Source organism: Sinocyclocheilus rhinocerous, unplaced genomic scaffold, assembly GCF_001515625.1.
Source record: "Sinocyclocheilus rhinocerous isolate Xijiao unplaced genomic scaffold, SAMN03320098_v1.1 scaffold2017, whole genome shotgun sequence".
Lineage (NCBI taxonomy): Eukaryota > Metazoa > Chordata > Actinopteri > Cypriniformes > Cyprinidae > Sinocyclocheilus > Sinocyclocheilus rhinocerous.
This window is the reverse complement of record NW_015655609.1, coordinates 266,724-287,507: the sequence shown is the minus strand read 5'-3', so window position 1 is coordinate 287,507 and position 20,784 is coordinate 266,724. Positions and strand designations below refer to the sequence as shown.

The window sequence follows — 20,784 nt, the reverse complement described above, 5'->3', positions numbered from 1 at the left end:
TTCAACTCACAGCATACAGTATCATGGAAATATTCATTTCAGCCTTTCCTAGTTGATTCAGACTTTGGCAAAAAGAGTAAGTGTATTACATGACGTTTCAAAGGATGAGAATCAGTCGGATTCTCATGCACAAGGAAGGTAAAACTGCACATGCCCACACAAGAAACACAAACAAGCAACACAGTTGGGGAGTCACAATGGCCACCCAATGAGTCATATGCCATATGATGACAAACCACTGGAATAACAAAGATGTCAAGGAGAAAACGTGGGGCGAGAGGACGTTCAAATGAGAGTGCTAATCTTACCGGATTCCCTGTGAATAGAAGAAATTTCCATCAGTCTATAGACGGCCAGCAAAAACAGAGGGAATATCAGAATTACCACATGTTGCCCAACCAGATCTTCCATCTAACACTCCCACACCGAATATACCAACAAGCTCTTCACAAAAACCCTGCACCCCAGTTTCTGTGATGCCACCATATGTTATGCTTCCCGAAGCGACCAAAGTTGAGTATGCTGGACCGGTGTTAAAAAGTCATTAAGATCAATGACCTTTGCATTATTACTGATTACACATTCCCAACTATGTACTAACTCCACCATGCACATTTATGCAAAGGGTGGCATAAGCAGTGTAAATGATTTAAAAGTCTGGCCATACCACATAAATGGAATATCCAAGTGAAAACAGCGACAATGATGATGCTCTGGAAATGGAATGATTAAAAAGAAAATAGTTGGCATTTGCGATCTTGATTTAGTCTTACACTAAAAAATGCTGAGTTTAAAATTTAATTTTAGATAGTCCATATTTGACTCAAAGTTGGGTTGAAACAACCCAGCATTTTTTTGAGTGTACTAAATTAGCCAGATTCTGAGATATTTATTTGCAGACTTATTTACTTTAAATCAATAAATAAAGTCATTTAATTTAAAGAAAGGATAATTGTAACACTCAAATGTAACAATGATAAAGATATATTCTCACATATATAAATAAATAAATCTCACAATGACAGAGATATTTACAAAAAAAAATTAGCAGGTTACAGAAAAAGTAATTAATTTTAATTTCTTGTATGATTTTATATTTTTCTATATAACTCCATTATTCTTGTATTATATATTATGCTATTTTATTTACAATAAATCAAGTCATTATAAATCTCTCCTTTAAAAGTTTTTAGTAGCAATAATAATACAAAAACATCAGAATATTTCCTATTTGTGTAGTGTATCTTTAGGGAACATTAGGGAATGTTTATTAAAATGTACTTTCAATATCAACTTTGTCATGCATACTGTTCGGTCACACATAGTCAGGTGTCAATATTAAAGTCTGTTCTAAATCTTTGACTTATAATATGTCTAGTGCCTTGAATGCAATTACACATTAATTATAAACATTCACATTACAGATTATTTTCATGTCCAGCAATGGTGTTTTGAATGTAACACCAGCCTTTGTTTACTTCTAGTTTAACTGTATCTGACTAATTCATTGCTATGCATTTGATTTACATGAGTAACTGCTAATATGTCAAAAAAAAGTTGAGTTTAAAAACGTAATATTTTAAATATTTTCTGAATAAATGGACAAAACTGAGAAGTGTTCTAATCATGCAAATATGTGCACATGGTTTACTAGTCTTGTGTCACTGATGTCATTCTGGCTGGGTGCCGTGTTCATTCAGGTACTGAAAGCAAAACTCAATCTGCTTTAACATATAATAGTATTGTACCTAGTCATCCTACATGCAGATTTTCAATAAACCCACAGATGGTTTCCATTTTACTGTAGTAAATTCCATTTATAATACATTTGAGCAGTTACTAACGTAACCGTTGTTACTTAACATCATTAGGCACTTCAGAAACCGAAAGAAAAAGTCACACAGGAAGCTCACGGGATTGTGTGTGGGGACGCGCGTGAAAAAGGGTTTTTCCCTTTTATCTATCAGAGCATCTTTTATTGCGCTCTCTTACACACAAACAACACCTACCTTCACTCTGTTGGCTGCCTGCACTGCCACTGTGGAAACTGTGGCAAGGATCTGAGTATACAGGAGGGAAGCCTGGTGGAGGAGTGGGGTAACCTGGGTAAGGGTAGGGCTGACCGCCGAGGGGCCAGGGGTTGGTTCCTGGTGGAGGAAGAGGAGCAAGACCATCATGGTCAGACCCACCACCACTAGATCCCTCGTTGAGATTGAGAGAAGCCATATCTGAAAACAGAAGAATTTCCCAATAATTAAAATGATCCGTATTTCACGTTATTTTAATTGTAGTATTATTAATGATGGTTTATGACTCTAAGCACAAAATCTTTGACTTTATCCTTTAAGCCAGATCTTATCTTAACGTATTAAAAGGTAAACTAGTGTTCAAAAGTTTGGTGTCTGTAATTAATTAATTTATTTTTATTTTTTGACAGAAATGAATATTTTTATTCAGCAGATACATTAATTCAAAAGTGATAGTAAAGACAATCACAGTTTCCACAAAAATATAGCTGTTTTTAAAACTGATAATAATCAGAAATGTTTCTTAAAGGGGTCCTATTATGCGTTTTCACTTTTTCAACTTTAGTTAGTCGTAATGTTGCTGTTTGAACATAAAAAAAGATCTGCAAAGTCACAAAGCTCAAAGTCCACTTCAAAAGGAGATATTTTATTTAACAGATAATGTAAAATATGTGAAAAATAATGTGTTTTTCGAACAACCTAGTATGAGAGCCTGTTCTAGTACACCCCCAAAACAAAATCAAGACTTTGTAAAAGAGCATAATAGGACCCCTTTAAGCACAAAATCGGTATATTAGAATGATTTCTGTAGGATCATGCAACACTAAAACTGGAGTAATGGCTGCTGAAAATTCAGCTTTCCCATTACAAGAATAAATTACATTTCAAAATACATTAAAATTGAACACAGCTATTTTAAATTCCAATAATATTTCACAATATTACTGTATTTTTGATCAAGTAAATGCAGCCTTGGTGATATAAGAGACTTTTTTCTAAGATTGAAAAATCTTTATCAACTCAAGTGTGTGTTGACTGTACTTTGGCACAGGTCTCCAAAAGTGTAGTAGCACTGCTCCGAGAAGGTGATTTTATTGACTGTGTGTCTCAGGTAGCCGTGTTTCAACAAACTGCTGGCGTATTTTCTAGCATCCCGACGGTCCTTGAAGCCCTCCACCCGTGAGAACAACCAGTCGACAACATCAGCCCCTGGAACACAGCGATTGAGCAATGAGAAAAATAACACCAATTACATTGATTATATAAAACATCTACCAAAAACTTGATGCATGCTATAAACAAGGCACAAGGAAAGTAACTCCCACCCATCAAATTCAAACCACAGCAAAGAAAGGCACAAACCGATGACAGCGTTGGCTATAGTGATCTTCAACCACATTCGGTCTCTGATCTCCAGGCCTGAATCTGGTAGCTGCATGACCTTTACTATAGTTGCCATGTCTGTTTTTGACACCGAAAGGGGGAGGTCATCAAACTCTGTGAAATGAGGGAGAAATAACAGTGTTGAGCATGATAAGTCTGCCATTCTATTAACAGAAGATTTGACTTTGATCATACCATAATGGGGGTATGGCCCAGAAAGTGCTGTAGTGTGTGAGATCCAGGCAGCAGGGTCGATGGGTCTCACCGGCTCGGCTGAGGACAGACAGACTGCAGAATTTAAGTACAATCCGAAAGGTAATAAAACTGATCCAAAAAATGAACTGGATGAATGGGTCTTCATGTCTATAATTTAGCTGCTATAATGGTAGGCGGTAGGTACCTCTAGGGATGGTGAAGTAGCTTCTAGGAGAGGGGTCCCAACATTTCGCCACTGTTAGGCTTATCGGCCTGTAGAAGGCAAATGAAACATGAAACCATGTTAAAGAGAGCATTATGACAGATTTACTGAGAAAATGTATCAATCAATTGAGGTATAACACCCAATCTCACCCAGGTTTGGAGACGAGCTCCCGTAGAATTCTGACAGCATCATCATTACTCATGTTCTCAAAGTTTACGTCATTGACCTGAGAAAATTATACTTCCATTAAACCTCCCATTATTTGATGCATTACATATATTTTTCCTATTTGAGGCAATTATTTGAGAGATAGTACACCTAAAAAAAACCTAAAAATTATTTTTATTATTTATGACTTTTTTTCCCCCAAACTCTTATGAGTTAGTTTCTTCTACGGAGCATAAAAGGTGAATATCTGAAGAGAATCCTGGCCACTCTTAGAGGGAGGAGGCACAGGGATGGATGATGGGAAAAAGAAAGGAGTGATCTAGTGAATAAGTTCTTACCCATATTGAGAGTGACAGTGATAATGTTGAGGCTCATTGTGGAGTCTGTAATACTACTGAAGGATGAGGACTGTCAAAAGAACATACAAAAGATTAGTACAGATCAAACACTAATATGTAGAGATTTGTACTTTTTCCTCAATGTTTCTCACCCTGTCCATTTTGGTGACTTTCTGCCTCCGTCGTCGGCGTTTGTGTCTACGCATGAGGTGTGATGAAGAGCTCTGCTCGGTTGAACTGCTAAGTCTGTGGCTTCAGACAAAATGAGAGGTCACAGCAGATGTCAACGCTACACAAATGAAGCAGCATGTTTTTATGAAACTCTAAGTGCACTATTTTGGTGGCCAAACATGATCTCCAATATGAGTTCAGTTTTGAGGCCAATTCTCAATTAGGTTCTCAATTAAAACTACTGCCACATAATTTATTTTGACATTATAACTGTTTAATTCTGACTGGCACTGAGGCATTCACATACAAAAATCCAAAAAAAATAAATGTTTTTCAGAAAATCCAAAAAAGAAAAGTATTCTTTACGGATAATTAACTTTAAAATTAATAACCCGATAAGAAGTTAATTCAAACACCAGAGGAAGACTAATGTGCAGGTCAGTGGCAAAATGTCCATAAAGGTGGGAAAAGTTGTTTAATACTGAATATTTGCATTTCTGTTAGGGATGCACAATATATGGACATCATAACAGTTACAGCTTGATATTAGAGATTTATTTAATAGAGGCTTATAATAGAGATTTTTAATTTTTAGATTACTTTGTCATCATCTAGTTAATATTTAATAACACCTGGTTAATGTAATCTTCAGCAAATCTCAAAATGAATATCCATTTTATACAGTACATTATTATTTTTTTTATATTAATCATTAACTATGGGAAAAATGTAAGATTGTAAACATGATTGAATAATTTCAATTGACCGCTAAGCCATAATTAATGCTTAATTTTAAAGATTAATTTCATATTTAATTCTTTGGCCAGCTTTACAAATTAAATTAGAGTGAAATGTAGTCATGCCAGTGGGCAAATAAGTACAGTCATCGTTTGAAAGGAAATTAATCCTGCAATCTGAGCCAATAAAATTTGCGTTTAATTTTTCCTGGGAAATGAAACATTGTGTGATGTCTGACCTGCTGGCATCCTCATCCTCCTCACTGTCGATAAAAGAGCTGGATTCCAGCTCACTGCTCATCACTGACGCACTGTCATAGCCAACAGCTGAGTCACGATTCACACGCTCCGATTTCGAGTGACCGTTCACACGAGGGACTGAGAGAAAACAAGAAAGACATTGTTTAAAAGCTGAGGAAGGCGACAGTATAACAACACTTCAAAGAGAGAATACAGTACATAATTCTGGGAAAGGCATAATAGCGCTGGATGACAGATTAGATAAACAGTAAGGTTTTTTCTTGATAATGGACTTATAAGGACTGAGTCTATATCATACTTTGGTTAAAATTTCTCAATGGTAGTGTAAAAAACACCCTTTTTACCCTGTCAAAATCTGCTGTTCTAGTCAATGTTGCTTTAAATGCTAATGAGCTCTGCTGACCCCGCCCCTCTCTTCCATGGGGTGACGAGCAGACTGTAAACTTCAGCCGCAAAACTTGCTAACTAGCATGTATTAGGAAAGACGATTTGCAAAGACATAAAAAAACGTTATACTCACTTCTTCTGTAGATGAAGCTGGATCATGAATGATTTGAGCGAACTTAAAACGCATTTAGGCAGATCGGGGATCGGTGCATTCCTTTCAAAAACGAAAGTAACGTTAATCCTCTGCGTCTTCAGCGGCTCAGATGTCGGGAGTAACGTTAAATGACGAATGCTATATTAGGCCTGGGCGATAAAACGGTATCGATATTTATTGACGGTACACCTTCTTCGATAATGGTATAAAAAATGTTCGATATGGCGCATGATTTAGGCACGTGCTATGAGTGATGCAGACAGCACACACGAACACAAGCACACTGAGTGCTGTGCCTGCCTGTGATGAGGAGATTGTGAATAAAAAAATGAGTATTAGTCGAATTCAAAATAAACATTTGCATTTGAATGTTGTGCGTGGTTATAAACAAGGTTATAAAAAATGTCAATAATTATCGATACCGAACGATATGAAACATTATATCGCTGATACATTTTTTTAGCTATATCGCCCAGCCCTATGCTATATTCATTATTACATCCTAATGTAATTGGAGACATTCTTGTCTTCCCCTGCACCGGAGTCGACACAATGGCGGACAGCTCTCAGCTTACTCAGGGCGGTTCTTAAGGTAAGACGGACTTGTCAATCAACTATCGTGGGAGGGGCCTGTGCAGAACTACGTCATTCTGACAGGAATCTCAGAACAACCTGATTTGAGAAAGGGGATTTTAAAATAGGGATTTCAAGAAAACTACTGGGTGGATTTTTATCATTATAGGGTGGATGTGTACACACACTTCCAACACACATTTATGTTCAAACAACATGTAAAGTGAATTTTGCATCCGATGACCATTTTAAAAGGAACTAAATCATGATCCATTTAAAAGGTTTCAAACAATCTACGGATGTAAGTGTGCAATCATAATACTCAAATGTGCTTTATGCTGAAGAACTGAAGGTTTATGACCTTTTTAACAAGTTATTTGCTTCTAAAAACCATCACATCAGTCAAAAAACAGGGCTGGGGTATACGTACAGAGACAAGGACGAAGCTGCGTCTCTGGGTGGCATCGGATGCGCTGAAACACTCTGACCAAACGATAAGATCGCTGTGGACCCCGAGAGCGACCAAAACATTCCAGTACTGCAGGAGTGCTCATTTCAGACCATTACCTTCCACATAGCCACTCATACGCACAAATCAATCACAGCTATTTCAGCCAACCACATTTCAATCTTCACATACAGAGGAAGCTCTACCATTCCTCTCCCATGTGTGAGTTCAAAGGACAATGGTATCACCTCAGCGAGCAAGGGTACAAGCAGAGGCCTGTGGCAAGATGAGCTACACGCCTGCAGCTGAGTGAAACAGCCTATCAGTAGCCCTCTTTTTCAGAAAGGATGGTCCACAGGTGGGTAATGCATTTATAGCCTCTCCAGAGTCTTTTTAGGCTCAATTTAGTATGCATTAGACATCAGGAAAGAGAGAGATAACAGAAGATGAAGATGAATTTGCTCAAGATGTGTGCACCAAAACAAATCCCTCTACATCTGCCTTCAGGAGATGACCTTATGCCTGTGAAGCGCAATATTAATGTAAGTGACCAGTATATTCATACTAAAATCAAAACAGGCAATAAAAAGACTAAATGCTTTTTATATTTGCTTTTAGTGTTTGCATGTCCAGAATGGATGCATGTAAAGAATTACAAAAGTGGGTGAAATAATACTACTCATCAAGAGATTATTATAAATCTTTAGAGAACAGCTTTTATATGGTAAGCCAAATATACTTATTTTAATATAAATATATTTAATATAATATACTAATTATACTTCAACTTAAACTAATATAATATAATATACTTAATTTAAAATTTAATAAAACATAGTATATATATATATATATATATATATACACACATACTAATTATTTATTAATGATTATTCAGAAATTAAATACAAATAATAATAATAAATAAATGATCTTATACACATTAATTATGAGTATGTGTGTGTTTGTGTGTGTATATATATATATATATGAACGCACACACACAAACACACAAATATATAATAAAATAAAATATATATGCACAGCAAAGCTTTACAATTAAGTAAAGTAAAACTCTACATAATATTTTTTCTTATCTTTACTGAATGTATTCTAATTTATCAGTGTATCAGTGACTCATTCCAACAACTTATAAACCTCCAACTACTCCAACTGTATTTGTATTAGGTCAACATTAAATATGGAGCTTTTAACAACATAACTAACTTTTTTTCTTTGCATAAAACATTAGTTAGAATTAATTACAGGGGTTGGTGGATGTAAAAACAAATCGTAATGTTTATGAAACAATCATAATGCATAGAAAAATCATGCAATTTACCTTAAACTGAAAATATCTATACAAAATGCTGGTATCAGAGAGATGCATTTGTCTTACCTCTACTGCTGCACAGCTCTCATTACAGTACTGCACCTCACATTAGCTTGCAACATTTCAAGGGCTCAATGAAATGTAACCTCCTTTACGCGTAAACTCAACTGTCTATCAAACATGCCCCCACATCAGTTTCCACTGGAATGGCGCAGGAGTGTGTAAGACAATGAACTGGCCCTGAGCAAGGGTGCAGTCTACGCTACTCACATATAAGCCTCTGGGCACTGTGCTGCCACTGATAACTGATGATTTAACGGAAAAAATGTGCACAAAGAACATCTATCATTTTGTTGTGTATTCACGTTGACAGCAAAACACCACACAACGATAAATTCACAAAATCTTGCTTAACCTAAAGATGAGCCAAACCCAAAACAAATCAACACCTGCATGTACACCAAACAGCAAAATGGAAACTGAATATTGGTGGCTCAGCATGGTTAACAGATAAGTGCCTGAGGCTAGAAAAGAGATCTTCTCTCTCACTCCTTCTGCCCCTAGGGCACACACCTGTCCTTAATAATCATAAACATATTTTTCATCCAATCACACCCAGCAGAGGTCAGCACTGGGACAACCTTGCCAAATCAGCCTCTGACTCTGCAGGCATGACAGAAAGTGAGTGCAAAAGCAATCAGAATTTTGCATTTGTTGTTGTTGTAATGAAAAGGTGAATCTGCTTTTCTAAACTAAGAGCTAAATAAAACTGCAAAGTGATTTCAGTTAAAACGAATTAAGAACATTAATACAAATCAATAGTAAAAAATTATCAGATTTGTCATATACTTTTTTCTGATAAAATAAAAATATAAATACAATATAAAAGACTAAATTCTGATCAAATAAAAACTATAAACATACATGTACAATAAAAAAAAAAGGTTTTTAAGCTCACCAAGGCTGTATGTATTTCATCAAAAAATAATGTAAAAACTATAAAATATTATTACAATTTAAAATAACTGTTTTCTAAAATATCTGTTTTTTATGTATTTTGAAATTAAATTTATTCCTGTGATGGCAAAGCTGAATTTTCAGTGTACAGTGTAACATGATCCTTCAGAAATCATTCTAATATGCTGATTTAGCTCTCAAGAAAAATTTCTTTTTATCAATGTTAAACATTTTCATATTTGTGATGAATACAAAGTTTTTGTAATATTATAAGTATAATAAATATATACAAATATTAAAATATATTTTTTTTACAAAATAAATATAAATATATATTTATTTTTTTTATACACACACATACATATTATATATATATATATATATATATACACACACATATACATAAATAAATGCATGTGTGTGTTATTAATATATCTTTTAAAACATGACTGAACGCTGACTGAATGCTTTATCATGACAGCTTTCTGGGTTTAACAGCTCTACTATGCATGACTATTTCTGGAGAAGAAAGGGGGAGCTGACCTGACACATTTCTCATACGCTCTACATCCAAAAAACTCCAGAGACACACCGCACAGCTACACGACTGCTCCAGACGTACACATGCCAAACAAACAGATGCTTTACTTCAAAGACAGACCCCAAAAAAAACAAAAGTACAGTGTGGATCACAACCATCAAATCAGTGTTGGGAACTAACTTAAAGTACTGACACTACAGAAGCACTCCGTGGGGGTCTGATGTCTCTAACAGACAGTCGTAAACACAGAGGTTCAACAAATATCCATAAATCATCAGTATCTTCAGCAAGCACACAAACACACACCTCCATCTGTCTCTTCTGTCTAACAGTGTCACTGCTAATGAAGCTGCACTAATTAATGCACTTGGCACTAATGAAGTGCAAACAGCAGGAGAAATGGAGAGGGAGAGCATGAAATGATTCTAGTGGACAGAACTGGAGGAGCAGCGGGGCTTCCACAAATACATCAGATAGATGTGAGAAGGAAGCAATCCTCTATTATACTATTCTATACAGTAACAGGCTGAGGAAATAGCTTCAACAATGTAGACATTCTAGACATAGTTGGGACTATTTCAATCACCTTGAAATCTATTGACAACACACACACCTTTAATCTTTACAGGCAAAATAACCTATAAGGAGCCAAGAACATTCTTTGCTGATGACAGAATATTTTTCCCTGCAAAAGGAAGCTTTTATGTTTCCAAGAGACCTCTCTTTACCCAGAGCTCAAGTCAGCATGCACACTAACAAAAATAAACTTTCTGTACTGGTTTAAAACAAGCAAACTTCCAGTAAACGACCACAGAACAGGGTCATTCTGGGAAAGAAATTCTTAAGAAATCAACTACATCCTGCAACACCCTGTGACAACTTTGGAGCTTTAAAAGTGATGAAGTTGAAATGATGATATTGATTTTACTCATATTTTTTTCTGAAGAAAGATAGACATGTATAGTGATGAAGCCAAAATATTAAATGTCATGGATGAATATTTACGGAGTAATCCACTATTTTGTAGAGGGGAGGGGGTCAAAATGGCAATTTTCACCTGAGATTCAAAGAGGGCTAAAATGACTTCAGAAAGATGGCAGTATCATAATGTCACTTTCACACAGAGATTGGTAGGCCTGTTAGTAAAATCTGTTGACTTCAGCCATCTTTGTTGCATTGCATTTTCAGTGGTCGAAAACTTAATGTGGGTTTTCAGACCCTGAAAACTGACTGAACGATGTAGGGCCTTGAAATTGAAGATTCCAAAAGAAAAGTTTATTAAGAACTAGATTCTAAAGTTATATTGCGATATCTCTGATACTTCTTGAGTATGGGCACGTAAACTTTGGAAAAAGAATATTTATATATTCTTTTTTTAAAGTACTTTTACTAGTTTATAAATCACTCAATGGCCTAGGACCTAAATACATTGCAGATATGCTCACTGAATATAAACCTAACAGACCACTCAGATCATTAGGATCGAGTCAGTTCACACAAAACAAGGGGAATCTGCTTCTAGCTATTTTGCCACCTGCAGTTGGAATCAGCTTCCAGAAGAGATCAGATGTGCTAAAACATTAGTCACATTTAAATCTAGACTCAAAACTAATCTGTTTGGCTGTGCATTTATTGAATGAGCACTGTACAATGTCCGAACTGAGTGCACTGTATTTTATGTATGTACAATCATTTTCTATTGTTAACTGTCTTAAATTCACTTTAAATCAAGTTTTAAATCATTTTCAAAGTTTTTAAATTCCTTGTTTTATTTTTGTGATTACTTTTTTTATGATTATTTTACTTTCTTTTATGTAAAGCACTTTGAATTACCATTGTGTACGAAATGTGCTATATAAATAAACTTGCCTTGCCTTATATTTGTTCTTCAGACATTCCTCTTTAAAATAAAATAAGTATCATATTTATGCAAAGTGACCCACATTTGGTTTTTGACCACTGAAGATGTGTACAATTTAACAATTTACTGCTGGAGCCACACTGAAATTCTAATATCTCTGGAACAGAACCAAATAGTTAAAAATGAAGATGCCAAAAGGAAAGTTTGTTAAGACCCAATATCCAAAAAGGGAATTAAGATATCTTTAATACTTCTTGAGTTACAGGCATGCAAACTTTTGAGAAAAAAACTTGAAGTGCTCTTATCTTATCTTTCTTTAGAAAAAAATATTAGCAAAATCAAAAATTTGAAACTTGGGACTTTTCTGAAATTTGGTTGATTTGACACGGAATGACCCATAAACTGTTACAAAAGATTTCCAAATGCTATTCCTCTGAACTTTATATTCAAAACAATCAAAACTACAAACTATTACAGTTTCCACAAGAACATCAAGCAGTACAAGTGTTTTTAACACTGACAATAAAAATAAATGTTTCTTGAGCACCAAATCAGCATACTAGAATGATTTCTGAAGGATCATGAGACACTGAAGACTGGAGAAATGGCTGCTGATCATTCAGCTTATTTCAGCTCATTTAAATTGACAATATTTCACACATTTTTTTGCTGCATTTTCAAATAAATGCAACCTTGATGAGCATAAGATTCTTCTATCAAAAACATTTTAAACATTTTTTATCAACCCTAAACTTTTGAATGGAAGTGTAGGTGTAAAAAAAAAAAGAACTGACTATGTATTTAAAAAAAAAAACATTTATTTGATGTGTTTTTTTAATGTCATGAGGATGCTGTTTTTAGTCTGTACCCACCTCAGATTTATCATTATATTTACAAAAATGCAAATTTTCCATGCAAACTCTTTCTTCTGTAAATACTTTTCAAATAAATCATAGGGTTATGTGTCAAGCCTATTACCATCATACTTTTCCCTTTTAAATTAATGATTTAATTAACTCCATAAATAAAAGAAAATGTTGTCATAATGAAACCATCATCCTGAAAGTGTTTTCTTTAAGTTAAACACTTTTTTAAAATTAAAATCATTTATCGTTTTATTACAATTTCAACATTGTTCCCATGATTTTAAATATTACATATCTTTTAATAAATTCCTGCATTTGCACTATTAAAATCACCTTACAAAACGAATAAAAAAAGCTGTTTCATAATAGCCCACCTGTAAATATTGTTACCTGAGCAGTAACTGTCCTAAAACAACAACACATTTACCAAACAGAAAAAGCTGTTTTTATTTTTGTTTCACGTGTCTGTGTTTGGAATATTTCGTTCTCCTGCCAGACACTCATCACCTGGGGAAAACACCTGGAGCAAGAATTCCCTTTACAAATAATGTCATATGTATCATATGTTTCCTGATCCCTGGCACATGATATGTGATGTGTGTAGAGTGTGAGAACGGGACTGTTTGGCTGAGTACTGTTCAAAGTCACTCACACTCACTTTCTCGTGCCCTCCTGTGAGCTCGCTCCCTCTCCCGCTCTCTCCGCTGGCTCTGGAGAGACTCCGTCCCCGTCTCTGTATCCAATCCATCCCGACTACTCACAGCATTGGCACTAGCACACACATACACACACACACACACACACAAAGAGAAAGGGGTCTTTATTATATGGTCTCGAAGCCATCTTTATTATGCTGAGTCATAATACACTTGGCCACAAAAGTAGTGAAAATCTGTATCCAATCCATCCCGACTACTCACAGCATTGGCACTAGCACACACATACACACACACACACACACACACAAAGAGAAAGGGGTCTTTATTATATGGTCTCGAAGCCATCTTTATTATGCTGAGTCATAATACACTTGGCCACAAAAGTAGTGAAAATGTTCTGGGAAACCTTCTGAAATTATGATTACCTACATTCAATTTCATCGCCAACAGATATTTCATTGTTTAGGGGTATATGATTAAAAGCCATGCATTATCAGCAGCTGTCACTAGTTATTCAAAGCTGAGAATGTAGAATATGGTAAAAAAGGATTTAGGACCAGCTGAGATGAACTGCAGCCTAGGAGTTTCAAACCCTGCAGGCCTGTGGTCGGGTCCCAGAAGAGCAGGTTGGGGGGTAAATGAGGCCGCGATGCAATGTAAGAATGAATAAGTGTATGCGGATATGCTAAAGGCTAGTTATTCTAGCAGAGCGGTTAGAGTGCTTTTGCTCAGGGCAGAAAAGAAACATGAGGTTGGTGAGAACAGCTCGATGTGACGCATGCAAAGATGCGCACACATGATAACAAATGAGAAAAAAAGCTGTTATTTTTGCATGGTTGCTCTGGAAAAAAATAATAAACAGCATGATGACTGTGATAATGAGAAAGTGACATTTCTGTATGTATTTTAGCATAAAAACCTACATCCAGAATCATGGGTTCAATTTCCAAGGAATGTATAAATGCAATCTTGAATGCAATGTAAGTCACTTTGGATAAAAGCATCTGCTAAAAGCATACATATAAATTTAAATGTCTTCCACACTATTTCTACCTACCTAAAAGAGGCAGTAAATATAATTTGATTTAATTGATGTTAATACACATTTAGTAGAGATTTTATGGGCATATTGTTACTGTTAATTGTTTTGCATAATTCTTTTAATAAACTAACCACTATAACAATGCAAATAGTGCTTACAAACTGTCTGCTTCTGACTAGTCATGAATTTTTGTAAGTATTTTTGCTTTCGTATCCCTTCAAGGGTCTTTCCGTAAGTAAATTTGCCTAGACATAGATTTACCTATTTAAGTTATAGTTTCAGTTAAAAGCAGTGTACTTAATCAATATGCATTCACATATTAAGAAAATCCTTACGTTTAATTTTTTTTGCCATTTTTCTCTGTATTTCAAATCTGTTTCTATAATGTATCAGCCCAAAGAGAACATACAAGGAAGTTGTTTATAAAGCTTGTTAATATCCGTTGAGCTCTGCTAAAATCTATTTAAACCTGCTCACGGACAAGAAGGTAGAAAAAAACCCTTGTAATTTAATGATACTATTTGGGAGAAAATATCTTAAACCAAGCAAATAAATAATCCTTGAATGATTTCAAACCATTTCTGGAAATTGTATCTAACCAAAGTTTACTTGCATCCATTCTCCAAAAAGGAAAGTCCCACTCATCAAGCACAACTAGCTCAAACACAAAGCATTGTGCTAATGTCTCTCTCTGCTGGATGGAGTCTGTTACTTCACCAGTGTGGTGATAATTCACCAAAATGTATGCATTAATTCAGTGGATCTCAACGGTTAAGACATCATTTTAAATTTGGTCACAGGTCTGTGCTGAGAGTAAATTGGAGGGAGAAACAAAGCTAAATGCAAATAATAACAATCTTCTAATGGCAAAGGTGGCACTGAGGTGCTTCATTTAGGTGTCTTTACACAGACTGTTTAATGCTGCGTAGACATGGCAATTTATACAGCAATTAAAACTGTATAATTTGATACTAAGGGATTAATTGGGTCAGAACAGGCATAATTTAGTCTAGAATTGCATCTTTACACTGAATTTTGAGCAGGCACTGAGCAGTCTTAACTGTGTAAAGATGCCTTAAAGCAGCACTATGTAACTTTTTCTGTGTTCGAAATTTGCTAAATGTATATAATGAGCGAGTACGTCATGAATTCATCTTCCAAAACCGCGTTTTTGTCTTATTCCGAATCACTACGGTACACTTATAATAAGTACTTATATCCGGTTGGAATGTTCTTCCGCGGGATGTGTGCAGTTCTGTTTATTAACCGCTAGAGCGCCAAAAGTTACATAGCGCTGCTTTAATATAATCATGCATAATTAGGACAGCAAAATACAAAATCTTGTGGAATTTAAAAACAAGAAAGAGATTTTATTTGCTGTTGACTTCAAATGCAAAGTAAAAAAAAAAAAAAAGATTAAGCAATTAAAATATAATTTGGCCTGATTTACAATGGCTTACAAATAACTTCTCAAAATGAACAAAATTGTGAAATCAGCGTAAAATATATTTTAATCACACAATGGTATTAAATAGGGTTGCAAAATTACGGGAATTTTCAAGACTGGAAACTTTCCATGGGAATTAATGGGAATATATGGGAATTAACGGGAATTAACTGGAAATTTGCAAAATTGTAGGAACTGGGGACTTAAATGTAGTTGAGAGCTAGCTAGCCAGTAAATCAAGATATGAAAAATCTAAGCGAGTTAGCACTATTTAATTGACAATTTATGAGGTATAAACTAGCACAAGCTGTGATGCTCTTTCTGCTAGCCAGCTGTCTGTTATCATACAGAAGTACAGTACTGGTCAAAAGTTTGGAACCATTACTATTTTAATGTTTTAAACATTGCATATCTTTTGCTCATCAAGCCTTCATTTATTTTATCAAAAATACAGAACCAAACGGTAATATTGCGCAGTATTACTGGTATTACCATTTAAAATAATGGTTTTCGGGTTTTTATATACTTTAAAATATAATGTTTTTCTGTGATGCAAAGCTGATGAATCATTACTCCAATCTTCAGTGTCACGTGATTCTTCATAAATCATATATGCTTATTTACAATCAATTTTGGAAACAGTTGTGCTGTTTAATATATATATATATACATAGTCATAGTCAAACATAGTCAAATATCTTCTATTGACTACACTACCATTCCAACGTCTGCGGTCAGTAGGATTTTTAAAAGTTTTTAAAAAGTAGTCACTTATACTGTGTGTGTGTGTATATATATATATATATATATATATATTTATTAGGGCTGCATGATAAATCGCATGCGATATTTAATGCGCATCTTGTCAGAAAGCCGGTTCTGTTATCAATGGTAAATCTCCATCACGTGCGTGCTTTCACATTGAGCAGCATTAACTACACAGAGCCGTTGTTCACTGACGAGCTGCGCAAAACCACGTTCATATTCGCGCGATTTTTTGCGCAGCTCGTCAGTGAACAACGGCTCTGTGTAGTTAATGCTGCTCAATGTGAAAGCACGCACGTGATGGAGATTTACCGCTGATTACAGAACGGCTTCACTGATAAGATGACCGTTAAATATCGCATGCGATTTATCGTGCAGCCCTATTTTGAATAAACACTGTTCACAAGTTTTCATTCATCAGTAAATCCTAAAAAAGCATCACCGATTTCCCCCAAAAATCCAAAAATGTCATTTTTAAAATTTGTATTAGTTTGCATGCATGTGAGCCTATGATCAGACAAAATGTTTATATTTATGTTTGTATATGATATTTTATAAATTTCCCCAAATTTTCAATGAATTCCTATAAATTCCTGGTAAATTTCAAACTTGGAATATTTCCAAAATTCCCCAGACGAAGTTCCCATGGAAAGTTTCCGGAAAATTTCCGCCCCTTTGCAACCCTAGTATTAAATACCATTTATTGCACATTTCTTGTACTCTGTGAGTAAGTATATGTTGTATATACAGGGGGCAGCAGGCAGACGGACAGTTTAGTCCTGGGGAGACCGAGGCAGCTGTGTCACCCTGCAGAGCCCACAGGGCAACGGAGACGGGTGCATTTAATGTCCACTAATCCGGATTAGCTGCTCAAGGGACAGCCGAAAACATACTCTCCTCACCCTGCCAAATGTATTCAGCAAGACCAATAAATAATGCACAGCACAAAGGGAGCAGGCAGAGGATAACATTTGGTTACTTACTAATGCTTACAGTGAAGCTTTTATAATGCAAATAAGAGAGATTTCTTGTGGGAGAAACATTCATTTTAATTTCAAGTAAAAATGGCTGGTAGTCTGTTGCAGAGACGATGAGGGAAAGGACTGACTGGAGAAAGGAAGTGGTCTGCGGTTCACCTTCACATGTTCTGGCACTAGATGGCACTAGACACTATAGAAAACAACTGGTGAGAATTCTTTTGTGGGGTGAGAAGGCTACAACTCAGAACACCACCAAAAAAGACAAAGTCAAACATTAGATGAAGAAATTGCAGGACTTTTACAAAGTGAACTGGTGCAACAGAGATGCACAAAGAAAGGCTGCTGCCCTGAAGCTTGTTGATCTAAATTTAGCTTTCAACATCTTCAATACGAACAAAGAGAATATTTAATCTGGGTGTTTGCGGCAGAAGCACAACATAACCAGATATGCAACAGCGCACAACTCTCAAAGCCTTCTTTACAGCTCAAGCAATATTAAAGTGTTTTTTAGAACCCCAAGCAAATGGAGAAAAGAAGAATTTAGTCTGATTGGTTTTAGCGAATCTGTTTGTTTTGAAATTTTAAAAAGTGTGTTGTTTATTGAAGCAAATGGTTCAAGAGATATGTATATAATTATATGCATAAAAATTATTGAAGAAAGAAAAAAACATGATCACGCACACACACACACAAAAGTTACACAAAAACAGGGAGTCAATTTAATAAAATCATTAAAACGAATAGGTCCAAGAAAGATTCATTCATGAATCCGATATGACTATCACTAAAATACTTTAATGTTATGAAATCTGTAATTTGATATTTGCCCAAGAACATGAATTATTATTGTGGGCAGCTGTGTATGAGTGGAGGGAGGCATTGCTACATGACTGGTTGAAGACCTGACCGCATGAATGCTGGCAAATCAAACAAACACATTGAACTTTGTGAGGCAAACATGCATTCTATTAGAATGCAGCTCAAGAGACAGGCACTGGAATTAGACTGTGATTCACACATGTGGCTCCCAGAAGGACAAGAATGATATTTTCCCTCCAGCTGGATAACAGACATCTGCTACTGCTGTGACTGTGGTCAGGAACTCAGTGGTTTTGTAATGCTTGTCAAAGGTGTGTGTGTCTGTGTGTATTCTATGAGTGTATTCCATGCAGACATTTGCAGATGTATTTGTCTGGTTATTCAAAAACACAATGCATTTGCATATATAATACATATATGCAATTCATACACTGATTTGAATACACTTCTTCTGTGTTGTTAAATTGTATTATTAATGCTTGTAGGCCTTAAAAGTCTTAAAGGGGTCATATGATGCGATTTCAATTTTTCCTTTCTCTTTGAAGTGTTACAAGCTCTTGGTGCATAAAGAAGATCTGTAAAGTTGCAAAGACTAAAGTCTCAAATCCAAAGAGATATTCTTTATAAAAGTTAAGAGTCAACCACACCTACCTAAAACGGCTCGTTCTAACACGCCCCCACATACCTACGTCACGATGTGGGAAGATTTGCATAACACAGCCCAAATGTTCACGCAAAGAAAGAAAGCATAACTTTTATTCTCGCTGTAGTATTGATGCCGCCATGTCGAGACGCTGTGTGTTTCGTTGTGAAAGCGAAACTACTTTATTTGGCCTTCCAAAAGAGGACGATATCCGCTTCGTCATCCCTAGAGCTGATCCGTGCTGGTCGCTGACAGTGTTGTGCTAGTTACTAAGAAATAGTAACTAGTTACAGTTACTAGTTACTTCATTCAAAAAGTAACTCAATTACTTTGTTGATTACTTACACCAAAAAGTAATGCATTACTGTTAAAAGTAACTTTTTAGTTACTTTTTTAAAGAACGTTCTTTAATGTTCCCATTAATGCCCTTTTATGCGTTATGGTCTATACAAACACAAAACTGACTTAAACAGAAAGTAATTTTTAAACACTATTTTATTTAAGTCAGACCAGCACAAACTGAATATATCACAAGGATTTCTGAAATAAATAACAAAACAAGCTGAATAATATATTCAGAATCAAAAACTAAAGTGGCTTCTGCATCATAAAAGCTGTTGTGTTGAGCCCTTAAAAATGTTCCTTTCACAGCTTAAGTATGAAAACTATCAACAATGTACAACATAACACAAAACATTTTGAAATAAATAAATGAAAGCAATCTGAATTATTCAGAATCAATTTCGAGAAACTCAGCACCAAAAAACTGCTATTATTGACAACCATAAATGATATGCATTAAAAAAAAAACATAAAAAATATAAATGCTGTTTAAAAATGAAATCTATGAGCAATTTTCAACCTAACCACAAATTAAGAGTTGCATGTCACCAACTTATGTAAAGTAAGCTGTGTGTATTCAAAGTGCAAAATCTGCTGTTGTATATGTCCATAAAAATGTAAAAACAAACAAACAAACAAAAAAAAACAGCATTTTTCCTAGCAATACAACGTAATGCATTTTATAATGCATAAAATTAGTGTTGTAAGATATAACAGAAATGTCACTGTGGCTACTAAACTAACCATTATTTTTAACAAACAAATATTTTTAATAACAAATGTGTGCTTATTTATTTGAAACAACAAAAGGTGCTTACTAGCAAGGACCTGAATGAACGTTTAAGTTGAGTTTTACCCTTCAAACCAGTGGTTGTACCGCATGAGAAGAAGTCTCTCAAACCTTTGGTCAGACAGCTTGTTCCTCTTTGGAGACAGTACCAGACTTCCCAGGCTGAAAAGTCTCTCAACAGGTGCACTGGATGGAGTAGCTGCATTTTTCTTCAGAGAAATTTCCTTTATTGTGGGAAATTGTTTAAGAATCTCCATCCCTGTTTCGTCTGTTCTCAAGTAGGTCATTACTTCAGTTTCCACAGTGCTGAAGGTATCATCAGCCTCCTCAAAACAGCTTGAGTCTGGTGTTGTCGGAGACACAGGCATCTTGGCTGCTTGCTGAACAGGGCCAGGGCGAGGGATGAGCTTGTGACACTCTGCTGCCAGCATTCCTTTGACCATCTCTTTCTTCCTCTGGTCTCTCAACCATCGCAGTTTGAACATAGGAAGTGTGACAGCTGCCAGTATTGCATCGTTGCTTTCCAAGACGGATGCAAATCGTGTTTTGATTGCCTGCAAAAAAAACCCCACAGTGACACAGATATTAGAATGAGTGAAAGATTCCCTCTATGTACATTCTATGAAAGCTGTACACACACACACACACACACACACATATACACATACACA

The 20,784-nt window shown here is 35.5% G+C and overlaps 1 pseudogene; it reads right to left on the bottom strand.

Annotated features, from left to right (window-relative positions):
* LOC107718812 (segment polarity protein dishevelled homolog DVL-1-like) overlaps window positions 1-20,784 on the bottom strand; it is a 51,531-nt pseudogene that overhangs the window by 2,484 nt on the left and 28,263 nt on the right.